Source organism: Mustelus asterias, chromosome 24 (genome assembly GCF_964213995.1).
Source record: "Mustelus asterias chromosome 24, sMusAst1.hap1.1, whole genome shotgun sequence".
Classification (NCBI taxonomy): domain Eukaryota; kingdom Metazoa; phylum Chordata; class Chondrichthyes; order Carcharhiniformes; family Triakidae; genus Mustelus; species Mustelus asterias.
In genome coordinates this window covers 42,983,504-42,996,884 of record NC_135824.1, presented here as the reverse complement: position 1 = coordinate 42,996,884, position 13,381 = coordinate 42,983,504, and the positions used below count along the sequence as shown (strand labels likewise).

General features: G+C 48.0%; 7 non-coding genes and 1 pseudogene across 7 annotated transcripts; all 8 read right to left on the bottom strand.

The window, feature by feature from the left end:
* Positions 1–397: 397 nt before the first annotated feature.
* LOC144511605 (U2 spliceosomal RNA) lies at positions 398–588 on the bottom strand. The gene has a single exon (XR_013500854.1). It is a non-coding gene; the product is annotated as a U2 spliceosomal RNA (small nuclear RNA).
* A 1,642-nt stretch (positions 589–2,230) lies between these two features.
* On the bottom strand, positions 2,231–2,421 carry LOC144511523 (U2 spliceosomal RNA). The gene has a single exon (XR_013500834.1). It is a non-coding gene; the product is annotated as a U2 spliceosomal RNA (small nuclear RNA).
* Positions 2,422–4,063: 1,642 nt separating this feature from the next.
* On the bottom strand, positions 4,064–4,254 carry LOC144511570 (U2 spliceosomal RNA). The gene has a single exon (XR_013500843.1). It is a non-coding gene; the product is annotated as a U2 spliceosomal RNA (small nuclear RNA).
* A 1,642-nt stretch (positions 4,255–5,896) lies between these two features.
* On the bottom strand, positions 5,897–6,087 carry LOC144511593 (U2 spliceosomal RNA). The gene has a single exon (XR_013500851.1). It is a non-coding gene; the product is annotated as a U2 spliceosomal RNA (small nuclear RNA).
* Positions 6,088–7,729: 1,642 nt separating this feature from the next.
* Positions 7,730–7,920, bottom strand: LOC144511647 (U2 spliceosomal RNA). The gene has a single exon (XR_013500893.1). It is a non-coding gene; the product is annotated as a U2 spliceosomal RNA (small nuclear RNA).
* Positions 7,921–9,562: 1,642 nt separating this feature from the next.
* Positions 9,563–9,753, bottom strand: LOC144511528 (U2 spliceosomal RNA). The gene has a single exon (XR_013500839.1). It is a non-coding gene; the product is annotated as a U2 spliceosomal RNA (small nuclear RNA).
* Positions 9,754–11,395: 1,642 nt separating this feature from the next.
* On the bottom strand, positions 11,396–11,586 carry LOC144511581 (U2 spliceosomal RNA). The gene has a single exon (XR_013500846.1). It is a non-coding gene; the product is annotated as a U2 spliceosomal RNA (small nuclear RNA).
* Positions 11,587–12,759: 1,173 nt separating this feature from the next.
* LOC144511556 (U2 spliceosomal RNA) lies at positions 12,760–12,930 on the bottom strand (annotated as a pseudogene).
* Positions 12,931–13,381: the final 451 nt, after the last annotated feature.

Here is a 13,381-nt window from a genome sequence, read left to right as displayed (position 1 = left end):
CTTGATTAACTGTAAAGACTCGCGTCCCAATCATTATTCATGATTCTGTAAATTGAGTTTGTGTCTTGAGATGCCCTGTGTTGCTGTTTGTTAGCACATCTCCCGCTCACCTGACGAAGGAGCAGCGCTCGGAAAGCTAGTGGCGTTTGCTGCCAAACAAAATAAGCCTGTTGGACTTTAACCTGGTGTTGTTAGACTCCTTACTGCGTTTACCCCAGTCCAACGCCGGCATCTCCACATCATGGACACCAAATAAACCCTGTTGGACTAAAGTCTTGGTGATGTGAGACTTCTTACTGTGCCCGCCCCAGCCAGCCCGGTGCAAAGCGGGCACCTCCACATGAGAGTGAGTTTGTGCGAGAGCTGTTTTTGAAGTTTGAGACTGTCCCCAGAAAGGGGGTGGTGCACCGTTCCCGGAGATACTGCAATACCGGGCCGATACGTGGAGTGGACGGAGCAAGCCCCTATTCCATCTCCCTGCTCCAAAAATCAATTTAATATATGGTCCCCAGATAAGGGACGTATCAGATATTAAACTGATAAGAACAGATACTACACTTGATCTTAGCCAAAAGGCCGAGAAGCGATGCCGGCGCCGCTCTTGACTCGCCCAATTGTCATATGCCTTCCCTCTTTGACAACAGGCTGACACCATTCAAACACTTACACATATAAGCACTCTCAGCTGCACTCTTGGCTTCTTTCGCCCAGCCTTTCTCATTGCAACGCACAAGTTGCCGTTTCTCCCCACTGCATCACAGTTATGTAGATGGCCCCGTACTCCACCAATCACTTACCAGAGGGTTGTGCCTATTCACATCTACGTCACTGTCAAGGCGCTGCTCTGCAACAAGCTTTTGAAAACAGTTGCGTGTTTTGCAGGCCGTGAGTGAGAATGCAGCAACCGACTGTGCCCATACAATACTTGCATCACTCCAAAAGGAGGCCGTTTGGCCTGTCCTGTCTGTGCCAGCTCTCTGCAAGAGCAACTCCCTTGGTGCCAGTCGCCCTTCAAATACTTTACCTTCAGATAATTCATTATCTTTTGAAAGGCAACGCTTGACACTGCTGCCCGCACACTCGCAGGCACAGTGCATTGCACATTCCAACTACTTGCTCCTCTCCTCACCTCGCTTCTGTTGCCTGGAGTCCTGTTCTTGTCAGAGATTAAACAGCAACTATCTGTAAGATCCAAAGGCTGTATACTTAAAGGAATTCTGCTAGCCCAAGTCTCGGTCATGTGATATGAGTTTCGGGACGTTAAACAAGGTCCTCTTGTTGAAACCATTGTGTTAGAACAATTAGCCATTAGGTCATTAGCACCATTATTGGAGACGAAGACCTGCGAACTGCTCTCTGTTTGAAGTTGGCTTGGGCGGACAGACTGTCTTTTGGACTCTTGTGTTCACTTGCTTAGAGTGTTTAAGTGATGCAAAGAGTCATGATGTGGAGATGCCAGCGTTGGACTGGGGTGTAAAGGAGTCTAACAACACCAGGTTAAAGTCCAACAGGCTTATTTGGCAGCAAAGGCCACTAGCATTCGGAGCGCTGCTCCTTCGTCGGGTGAGTGGGAGATCTGCGAACAAACAGCTCCTGTCTGGAGACAATAGTAGATATCTGTAATAGACAATGACAGATAGTGTGACATGAAGCCAAGATCCCGGTTGAGGCACACATGAGGACGGCCTCAACCGGGATCTTGGCTTCATGTCACACTATCTGTAACTTGGCTGGACTTGCAAAATCTGACTGGCTGTCCTGCCTGGAGAACAATACACATCTCTTTAACCTGTGCTTAATTCTCTCTCCAGTCACATTGCGTGTACCTTTAAGACTTGATTAACTGTAAAGACTCGCGTCCCAATCATTATTCATGATTCTGTAAATTGAGTTTGTGTCTTGAGATGCCCTGTGTTGCTGTTTGTTAGCGCATCTCCCGCTCACCTGACGAAGGAGCAGCGCTCGGAAAGCTAGTGGCGTTTGCTGCCAAACAAAATAAGCCTGTTGGACTTTAACCTGGTGTTGTTAGACTCCTTACTGCGTTTACCCCAGTCCAACGCCGGCATCTCCACATCATGGATACCAAATAAACCCTGTTGGACTTTAACTTGGTGATGTGAGACTTCTCACTGTGCCCGCCCCAGCCACCCCGGTGCAAAGCAGGCACCTCCACATGAGAGTGAGTTTGTGCGAGAGCTGTTTTTGAAGTTTGAGACTGTCCCCAGAAAGGGGGTGGTGCACCGTTCCCGGAGATACTGCAATACCGGGCCAATACGTGGAGTGGACAGAGCAAGCCCCTATTCCATCTTCCTGCTCCAAAAATCAATTTAATATATGGTCCCCAGATAAGGGACGTATCAGATATTAAACTGATAAGAACAGATACTACACTTGATCTTAGCCAAAAGGCCGAGAAGCGATGCCGGCGCCGCTCTTGACTCGCCCAATTGTCATATGCCTTCCCTCTTTGACAACAGGCTGACACCATTCAAACACTTACACATATAAGCACTCTCAGCTGCACTCTTGGCTTCTTTCGCCCAGCCTTTCTCATTGCAACGCACAAGTTGCCGTTTCTCCCCACTGCATCACAGTTATGTAGATGGCCCCGTACTCCACCAATCACTTACCAGAGGGTTGTGCCTATTCACATCTACGTCACTGTCAAGGCGCTGCTCTGCAACAAGCTTTTGAAAACAGTTGCGTGTTTTGCAGGCCGTGAGTGAGAATGCAGCAACCGACTGTGCCCATACAATACTTGCATCACTCCAAAAGGAGGCCGTTTGGCCTGTCCTGTCTGTGCCAGCTCTCTGCAAGAGCAACTCCCTTGGTGCCAGTCGCCCTTCAAATACTTTACCTTCAGATAATTCATTATCTTTTGAAAGGCAACGCTTGACACTGCTGCCCGCACACTCGCAGGCACAGTGCATTGCACATTCCAACTACTTGCTCCTCTCCTCACCTCGCTTCTGTTGCCTGGAGTCCTGTTCTTGTCAGAGATTAAACAGCAACTATCTGTAAGATCCAAAGGCTGTATACTTAAAGGAATTCTGCTAGCCCAAGTCTCGGTCATGTGATATGAGTTTCGGGACGTTAAACAAGGTCCTCTTGTTGAAACCATTGTGTTAGAACAATTAGCCATTAGGTCATTAGCACCATTATTGGAGACGAAGACCTGCGAACTGCTCTCTGTTTGAAGTTGGCTTGGGCGGACAGACTGTCTTTTGGACTCTTGTGTTCACTTGCTTAGAGTGTTTAAGTGATGCAAAGAGTCATGATGTGGAGATGCCGGCGTTGGACTGGGGTGTAAAGGAGTCTAACAACACCAGGTTAAAGTCCAACAGGCTTATTTGGCAGCAAAGGCCACTAGCATTCGGAGCGCTGCTCCTTCGTCGGGTGAGTGGGAGATCTGCGAACAAACAGCTCCTGTCTGGAGACAATAGTAGATATCTGTAATAGACAATGACAGATAGTGTGACATGAAGCCAAGATCCCGGTTGAGGCACACATGAGGACGGCCTCAACCGGGATCTTGGCTTCATGTCACACTATCTGTAACTTGGCTGGACTTGCAAAATCTGACTGGCTGTCCTGCCTGGAGAACAATACACATCTCTTTAACCTGTGCTTAATTCTCTCTCCAGTCACATTGCGTGTACCTTTAAGACTTGATTAACTGTAAAGACTCGCGTCCCAATCATTATTCATGATTCTGTAAATTGAGTTTGTGTCTTGAGATGCCCTGTGTTGCTGTTTGTTAGCACATCTCCCGCTCACCTGACGAAGGAGCAGCGCTCGGAAAGCTAGTGGCGTTTGCTGCCAAACAAAATAAGCCTGTTGGACTTTAACCTGGTGTTGTTAGACTCCTTACTGCGTTTACCCCAGTCCAACGCCGGCATCTCCACATCATGGACACCAAATAAACCCTGTTGGACTTTAACTTGGTGATGTGAGACTTCTTACTGTGCCCGCCCCAGCCAGCCCGGTGCAAAGCGGGCACCTCCACATGAGAGTGAGTTTGTGCGAGAGCTGTTTTTGAAGTTTGAGAATGTCCCCAGAAAGGGGGTGGTGCACCGTTCCCGGAGATACTGCAATACCGGGCCGATACGTGGAGTGGACGGAGCAAGCCCCTATTCCATCTCCCTGCTCCAAAAATCAATTTAATATATGGTCCCCAGATAAGGGACATATCAGATATTAAACTGATAAGAACAGATACTACACTTGATCTTAGCCAAAAGGCCGAGAAGCGATGCCGGCGCCACGCTTGACTCGCCCAATTGTCATATGCCTTCCCTCTTTGACAACAGGCTGACACCATTCAAACACTTACACATATAAGCACTCTCAGCTGCACTCTTGGCTTCTTTCGCCCAGCCTTTCTCATTGCAACGCACAAGTTGCCGTTTCTCCCCACTGCATCACAGTTATGTAGATGGCCCCGTACTCCACCAATCACTTACCAGAGGGTTGTGCCTATTCACATCTACGTCACTGTCAAGGCGCTGCTCTGCAACAAGCTTTTGAAAACAGTTGCGTGTTTTGCAGGCCGTGAGTGAGAATGCAGCAACCGACTGTGCCCATACAATACTTGCATCACTCCAAAAGGAGGCCGTTTGGCCTGTCCTGTCTGTGCCAGCTCTCTGCAAGAGCAACTCCCTTGGTGCCAGTCGCCCTTCAAATACTTTACCTTCAGATAATTCATTATCTTTTGAAAGGCAACGCTTGACACTGCTGCCCGCACACTCGCAGGCACAGTGCATTGCACATTCCAACTACTTGCTCCTCTCCTCACCTCGCTTCTGTTGCCTGGAGTCCTGTTCTTGTCAGAGATTAAACAGCAACTATCTGTAAGATCCAAAGGCTGTATACTTAAAGGAATTCTGCTAGCCCAAGTCTCGGTCATGTGATATGAGTTTCGGGACGTTAAACAAGGTCCTCTTGTTGAAACCATTGTGTTAGAACAATTAGCCATTAGGTCATTAGCACCATTATTGGAGACGAAGACCTGCGAACTGCTCTCTGTTTGAAGTTGGCTTGGGCGGACAGACTGTCTTTTGGACTCTTGTGTTCACTTGCTTAGAGTGTTTAAGTGATGCAAAGAGTCATGATGTGGAGATGCCGGCGTTGGACTGGGGTGTAAAGGAGTCTAACAACACCAGGTTAAAGTCCAACAGGCTTATTTGGCAGCAAAGGCCACTAGCATTCGGAGCGCTGCTCCTTCGTCGGGTGAGTGGGAGATCTGCGAACAAACAGCTCCTGTCTGGAGACAATAGTAGATATCTGTAATAGACAATGACAGATAGTGTGACATGAAGCCAAGATCCCGGTTGAGGCACACATGAGGACGGCCTCAACCGGGATCTTGGCTTCATGTCACACTATCTGTAACTTGGCTGGACTTGCAAAATCTGACTGGCTGTCCTGCCTGGAGAACAATACACATCTCTTTAACCTGTGCTTAATTCTCTCTCCAGTCACATTGCGTGTACCTTTAAGACTTGATTAACTGTAAAGACTCGCGTCCCAATCATTATTCATGATTCTGTAAATTGAGTTTGTGTCTTGAGATGCCCTGTGTTGCTGTTTGTTAGCACATCTCCCGCTCACCTGACGAAGGAGCAGCGCTCGGAAAGCTAGTGGCGTTTGCTGCCAAACAAAATAAGCCTGTTGGACTTTAACCTGGTGTTGTTAGACTCCTTACTGCGTTTACCCCAGTCCAACGCCGGCATCTCCACATCATGGATACCAAATAAACCCTGTTGGACTTTAACTTGGTGATGTGAGACTTCTTACTGTGCCCGCCCCAGCCAGCCCGGTGCAAAGCGGGCACCTCCACATGAGAGTGAGTTTGTGCGAGAGCTGTTTTTGAAGTTTGAGACTGTCCCCAGAAAGGGGGTGGTGCACCGTTCCCGGAGATACTGCAATACCGGGCCGATACGTGGAGTGGACGGAGCAAGCCCCTATTCCATCTCCCTGCTCCAAAAATCAATTTAATATATGGTCCCCAGATAAGGGACGTATCAGATATTAAACTGATAAGAACAGATACTACACTTGATCTTAGCCAAAAGGCCGAGAAGCGATGCCGGCGCCGCTCTTGACTCGCCCAATTGTCATATGCCTTCCCTCTTTGACAACAGGCTGACACCATTCAAACACTTACACATATAAGCACTCTCAGCTGCACTCTTGGCTTCTTTCGCCCAGCCTTTCTCATTGCAACGCACAAGTTGCCGTTTCTCCCCACTGCATCACAGTTATGTAGATGGCCCCGTACTCCACCAATCACTTACCAGAGGGTTGTGCCTATTCACATCTACGTCACTGTCAAGGCGCTGCTCTGCAACAAGCTTTTGAAAACAGTTGCGTGTTTTGCAGGCCGTGAGTGAGAATGCAGCAACCGACTGTGCCCATACAATACTTGCATCACTCCAAAAGGAGGCCGTTTGGCCTGTCCTGTCTGTGCCAGCTCTCTGCAAGAGCAACTCCCTTGGTGCCAGTCGCCCTTCAAATACTTTACCTTCAGATAATTCATTATCTTTTGAAAGGCAACGCTTGACACTGCTGCCCGCACACTCGCAGGCACAGTGCATTGCACATTCCAACTACTTGCTCCTCTCCTCACCTCGCTTCTGTTGCCTGGAGTCCTGTTCTTGTCAGAGATTAAACAGCAACTATCTGTAAGATCCAAAGGCTGTATACCTAAAGGAATTCTGCTAGCCCAAGTCTCGGTCATGTGATATGAGTTTCGGGACGTTAAACAAGGTCCTCTTGTTGAAACCATTGTGTTAGAACAATTAGCCATTAGGTCATTAGCACCATTATTGGAGACGAAGACCTGCGAACTGCTCTCTGTTTGAAGTTGGCTTGGGCGGACAGACTGTCTTTTGGACTCTTGTGTTCACTTGCTTAGAGTGTTTAAGTGATGCAAAGAGTCATGATGTGGAGATGCCGGCGTTGGACTGGGGTGTAAAGGAGTCTAACAACACCAGGTTAAAGTCCAACAGGCTTATTTGGCAGCAAAGGCCACTAGCATTCGGAGCGCTGCTCCTTCGTCGGGTGAGTGGGAGATCTGCGAACAAACAGCTCCTGTCTGGAGACAATAGTAGATATCTGTAATAGACAATGACAGATAGTGTGACATGAAGCCAAGATCCCGGTTGAGGCACACATGAGGACGGCCTCAACCGGGATCTTGGCTTCATGTCACACTATCTGTAACTTGGCTGGACTTGCAAAATCTGACTGGCTGTCCTGCCTGGAGAACAATACACATCTCTTTAACCTGTGCTTAATTCTCTCTCCAGTCACATTGCGTGTACCTTTAAGACTTGATTAACTGTAAAGACTCGCGTCCCAATCATTATTCATGATTCTGTAAATTGAGTTTGTGTCTTGAGATGCCCTGTGTTGCTGTTTGTTAGCGCATCTCCCGCTCACCTGACGAAGGAGCAGCGCTCGGAAAGCTAGTGGCGTTTGCTGCCAAACAAAATAAGCCTGTTGGACTTTAACCTGGTGTTGTTAGACTCCTTACTGCGTTTACCCCAGTCCAAAGCCGGCATCTCCACATCATGGATACCAAATAAACCCTGTTGGACTTTAACTTGGTGATGTGAGACTTCTCACTGTGCCCGCCCCAGCCACCCCGGTGCAAAGCGGGCACCTCCACATGAGAGTGAGTTTGTGCGAGAGCTGTTTTTGAAGTTTGAGACTGTCCCCAGAAAGGGGGTGGTGCACCGTTCCCGGAGATACTGCAATACCGGGCCGATACGTGGAGTGGACGGAGCAAGCCCCTATTCCATCTCCCTGCTCCAAAAATCAATTTAATATATGGTCCCCAGAGAAGGGACATATCAGATATTAAACTGATAAGAACAGATACTACACTTGATCTTAGCCAAAAGGCCGAGAAGCGATGCCGGCGCCACGCTTGACTCGCCCAATTGTCATATGCCTTCCCTCTTTGACAACAGGCTGACACCATTCAAACACTTACACATATAAGCACTCTCAGCTGCACTCTTGGCTTCTTTCGCCCAGCCTTTCTCATTGCAACGCACAAGTTGCCGTTTCTCCCCACTGCATCACAGTTATGTAGATGGCCCCGTACTCCACCAATCACTTACCAGAGGGTTGTGCCTATTCACATCTACGTCACTGTCAAGGCGCTGCTCTGCAACAAGCTTTTGAAAACAGTTGCGTGTTTTGCAGGCCGTGAGTGAGAATGCAGCAACCGACTGTGCCCATACAATACTTGCATCACTCCAAAAGGAGGCCGTTTGGCCTGTCCTGTCTGTGCCAGCTCTCTGCAAGAGCAACTCCCTTGGTGCCAGTCGCCCTTCAAATACTTTACCTTCAGATAATTCATTATCTTTTGAAAGGCAACGCTTGACACTGCTGCCCGCACACTCGCAGGCACAGTGCATTGCACATTCCAACTACTTGCTCCTCTCCTCACCTCGCTTCTGTTGCCTGGAGTCCTGTTCTTGTCAGAGATTAAACAGCAACTATCTGTAAGATCCAAAGGCTGTATACTTAAAGGAATTCTGCTAGCCCAAGTCTCGGTCATGTGATATGAGTTTCGGGACGTTAAACAAGGTCCTCTTGTTGAAACCATTGTGTTAGAACAATTAGCCATTAGGTCATTAGCACCATTATTGGAGACGAAGACCTGCGAACTGCTCTCTGTTTGAAGTTGGCTTGGGCGGACAGACTGTCTTTTGGACTCTTGTGTTCACTTGCTTAGAGTGTTTAAGTGATGCAAAGAGTCATGATGTGGAGATGCCGGCGTTGGACTGGGGTGTAAAGGAGTCTAACAACACCAGGTTAAAGTCCAACAGGCTTATTTGGCAGCAAAGGCCACTAGCATTCGGAGCGCTGCTCCTTCGTCGGGTGAGTGGGAGATCTGCGAACAAACAGCTCCTGTCTGGAGACAATAGTAGATATCTGTAATAGACAATGACAGATAGTGTGACATGAAGCCAAGATCCCGGTTGAGGCACACATGAGGACAGCCTCAACCGGGATCTTGGCTTCATGTCACACTATCTGTAACTTGGCTGGACTTGCAAAATCTGACTGGCTGTCCTGCCTGGAGAACAATACACATCTCTTTAACCTGTGCTTAATTCTCTCTCCAGTCACATTGCGTGTACCTTTAAGACTTGATTAACTGTAAAGACTCGCGTCCCAATCATTATTCATGATTCTGTAAATTGAGTTTGTGTCTTGAGATGCCCTGTGTTGCTGTTTGTTAGCGCATCTCCCGCTCACCTGACGAAGGAGCAGCGCTCGGAAAGCTAGTGGCGTTTGCTGCCAAACAAAATAAGCCTGTTGGACTTTAACCTGGTGTTGTTAGACTCCTTACTGCGTTTACCCCAGTCCAAAGCCGGCATCTCCACATCATGGATACCAAATAAACCCTGTTGGACTTTAACTTGGTGATGTGAGACTTCTCACTGTGCCCGCCCCAGCCACCCCGGTGCAAAGCGGGCACCTCCACATGAGAGTGAGTTTGTGCGAGAGCTGTTTTTGAAGTTTGAGACTGTCCCCAGAAAGGGGGTGGTGCACCGTTCCCAGAGATACTGCAATACCGGGCCAATACATGGATTGGACAGAGCAAGCCCCTATTCCATCTCCCTGCTCCAAAAATCAATTTAATATATGGTCCCCAGATAAGGGACGTATCAGATATTAAACTGATAAGAACAGATACTACACTTGATCTTAGCCAAAAGGCCGAGAAGCGATGCCGGCGCCGCTCTTGACTCGCCCAATTGTCATATGCCTTCCCTCTTTGACAACAGGCTGACACCATTCAAACACTTACACATATAAGCACTCTCAGCTGCACTCTTGGCTTCTTTCGCCCAGCCTTTCTCATTGCAACGCACAAGTTGCCGTTTCTCCCCACTGCATCACAGTTATGTAGATGGCCCCGTACTCCACCAATCACTTACCAGAGGGTTGTGCCTATTCACATCTACGTCACTGTCAAGGCGCTGCTCTGCAACAAGCTTTTGAAAACAGTTGCGTGTTTTGCAGGCCGTGAGTGAGAATGCAGCAACCGACTGTGCCCATACAATACTTGCATCACTCCAAAAGGAGGCCGTTTGGCCTGTCCTGTCTGTGCCAGCTCTCTGCAAGAGCAACTCCCTTGGTGCCAGTCGCCCTTCAAATACTTTACCTTCAGATAATTCATTATCTTTTGAAAGGCAACGCTTGACACTGCTGCCCGCACACTCGCAGGCACAGTGCATTGCACATTCCAACTACTTGCTCCTCTCCTCACCTCGCTTCTGTTGCCTGGAGTCCTGTTCTTGTCAGAGATTAAACAGCAACTATCTGTAAGATCCAAAGGCTGTATACTTAAAGGAATTCTGCTAGCCCAAGTCTCGGTCATGTGATATGAGTTTCGGGACGTTAAACAAGGTCCTCTTGTTGAAACCATTGTGTTAGAACAATTAGCCATTAGGTCATTAGCACCATTATTGGAGACGAAGACCTGCGAACTGCTCTCTGTTTGAAGTTGGCTTGGGCGGACAGACTGTCTTTTGGACTCTTGTGTTCACTTGCTTAGAGTGTTTAAGTGATGCAAAGAGTCATGATGTGGAGATGCCGGCGTTGGACTGGGGTGTAAAGGAGTCTAACAACACCAGGTTAAAGTCCAACAGGCTTATTTGGCAGCAAAGGCCACTAGCATTCGGAGCGCTGCTCCTTCGTCGGGTGAGTGGGAGATCTGCGAACAAACAGCTCCTGTCTGGAGACAATAGTAGATATCTGTAATAGACAATGACAGATAGTGTGACATGAAGCCAAGATCCCGGTTGAGGCACACATGAGGACGGCCTCAACCGGGATCTTGGCTTCATGTCACACTATCTGTAACTTGGCTGGACTTGCAAAATCTGACTGGCTGTCCTGCCTGGAGAACAATACACATCTCTTTAACCTGTGCTTAATTCTCTCTCCAGTCACATTGCGTGTACCTTTAAGACTTGATTAACTGTAAAGACTCGCGTCCCAATCATTATTCATGATTCTGTAAATTGAGTTTGTGTCTTGAGATGCCCTGTGTTGCTGTTTGTTAGCACATCTCCCGCTCACCTGACGAAGGAGCAGCGCTCGGAAAGCTAGTGGCGTTTGCTGCCAAACAAAATAAGCCTGTTGGACTTTAACCTGGTGTTGTTAGACTCCTTACTGCGTTTACCCCAGTCCAACGCTGGCATCTCCACATCATGGACACCAAATAAACCCTGTTGGACTTTAACTTGGTGATGTGAGACTTCTTACTGTGCCCGCCCCAGCCACCCCGGTGCAAAGCGGGCACCTCCACATGAGAGTGAGTTTGTGCGAGAGCTGTTTTTGAAGTTTGAGACTGTCCCCAGAAAGGGGGTGGTGCACCGTTCCCGGAGATACTGCAATACCGGGCCGATACGTGGAGTGGACGGAGCAAGCCCCTATTCCATCTCCCTGCTCCAAAAATCAATTTAATATATGGTCCCCAGATAAGGGACGTATCAGATATTAAACTGATAAGAACAGATACTACACTTGATCTTAGCCAAAAGGCCGAGAAGCGATGCCGGTGCCATGCTTGACTCGCCCAATTGTCATATGCCTTCCCTCTTTGACAACAGGCTGACACCATTCAAACACTTACACATATAAGCACTCTCAGCTGCACTCTTGGCTTCTTTCGCCCAGCCTTTCTCATTGCAACACACAAGTTGCCTTTTCTCCCCTTTTTCACCGCCACTGCATCACAGTTATGTAGATGGCCCCGTACTCCACCAATCACTTACCAGAGGGTTGTGCCTATTCACATCTACGTCACTGTCAAGGCGCTGCTCTGCAACAAGCTTTTGAAAACAGTTGCGTGTTTTGCAGGCCGTGAGTGAGAATGCAGCAACCGACTGTGCCCATACAATACTTGCATCACTCCAAAAGGAGGCCGTTTGGCCTGTCCTGTCTGTGCCAGCTCTCTGCAAGAGCAACTCCCTTGGTGCCAGTCGCCCTTCAAATACTTTACCTTCAGATAATTCATTATCTTTTGAAAGGCAACGCTTGACACTGCTGCCCGCACACTCGCAGGCACAGTGCATTGCACATTCTAACTACTTCCTCCTCTCCTCACCTCGCTTCTGTTGCCTGGAGTCCTGTTCTTGTCAGAGATTAAACAGCAACTATCTGTAAGATCCAAAGGCTGTATACTTAAAGGAATTCTGCTAGCCCAAGTCTCGGTCATGTGATATGAGTTTCGGGACGTTAAACAAGGTCCTCTTGTTGAAACCTGGAGACAATGCACATCTCTTTAACCTGTGCTTAATTCTCTCTCCAGTCACATTGTGTGTACCTTTAAGACTTGATTAGCTGTAAAGACTCGCGTCCCAATCATTATTCATGATTCTGTAAATTGAGTTTGTGTCTTGAGATGCCCTGTGTTGCTGTTTGTTAGCACATCTCCCACTCACCTGACGAAGGAGCAGCGCTCGGAAAGCTAGTGGCATTTGCTGCCAAACAAAATAAGCCTGTTGGACTTTAACCTGGTGTTGTTAGACTCCTTACTGCGTTTACCCCAGTCCAACGTCGGCATCTCCACATCATGGATACCAAATGAACCCTGTTGGACTTTAACTTGGTGATGTGAGACTTCTTACTGTGCCCGCCCCAGCCACCCCGGTGCAAAGCGGGCACCTCCACATCAGAGTGAGTTGTGAGCACAGTTTTTGAAGTTTGAGACTGTCCCCAGAAAGGGGGTGGTGCACCGTTCCCGGAGATACTGCAATACCGGGCCGATACGTGGAGTGGACGGAGCAAGCCCCTATTCCATCTCCCTGCTCCAAAAATCAATTTAATATATGGTCCCCAGATAAGGGACTTATCAGATATTAAACTGATCAGAACAGATTTTTTTATTTCAAAGATCTACTTTATTCATAAATACTCTGAAATAAGTCATTACAGAAACGACATTTTCAAACATTACAAATCGTACAAAAACAGTCATATTTACAATTTCCTTAACTTCAATATTTTACAGTGCTCAGTTCCAAGACATTACACACATTACAGTTCAGTTCTTCAACAAACTATATACATTTGTCACATTTCACTGTGTGCTGTTTTTACAGTGTTGCACAGTTACGCAGTCCGAGGGTTTTTTACAGTTTGGCCCCTCGGTCTGCCTTGGTTGAAAGGCTTTAAACGGTGGCTTTTTCCCCATTGTGCCTTTGTGGTGGCTGCCCCGAGCTTGAGAGTGTCCCTCAGCACGTAGTCCTGTACCTTGGGATGTGCCAGTGTGCAACACTCGGTCGAGGACAAATCTTTGCACTGGAAGATCAGCAAGTTTGGGACCAAAGAGCATCCACCGAGTTGA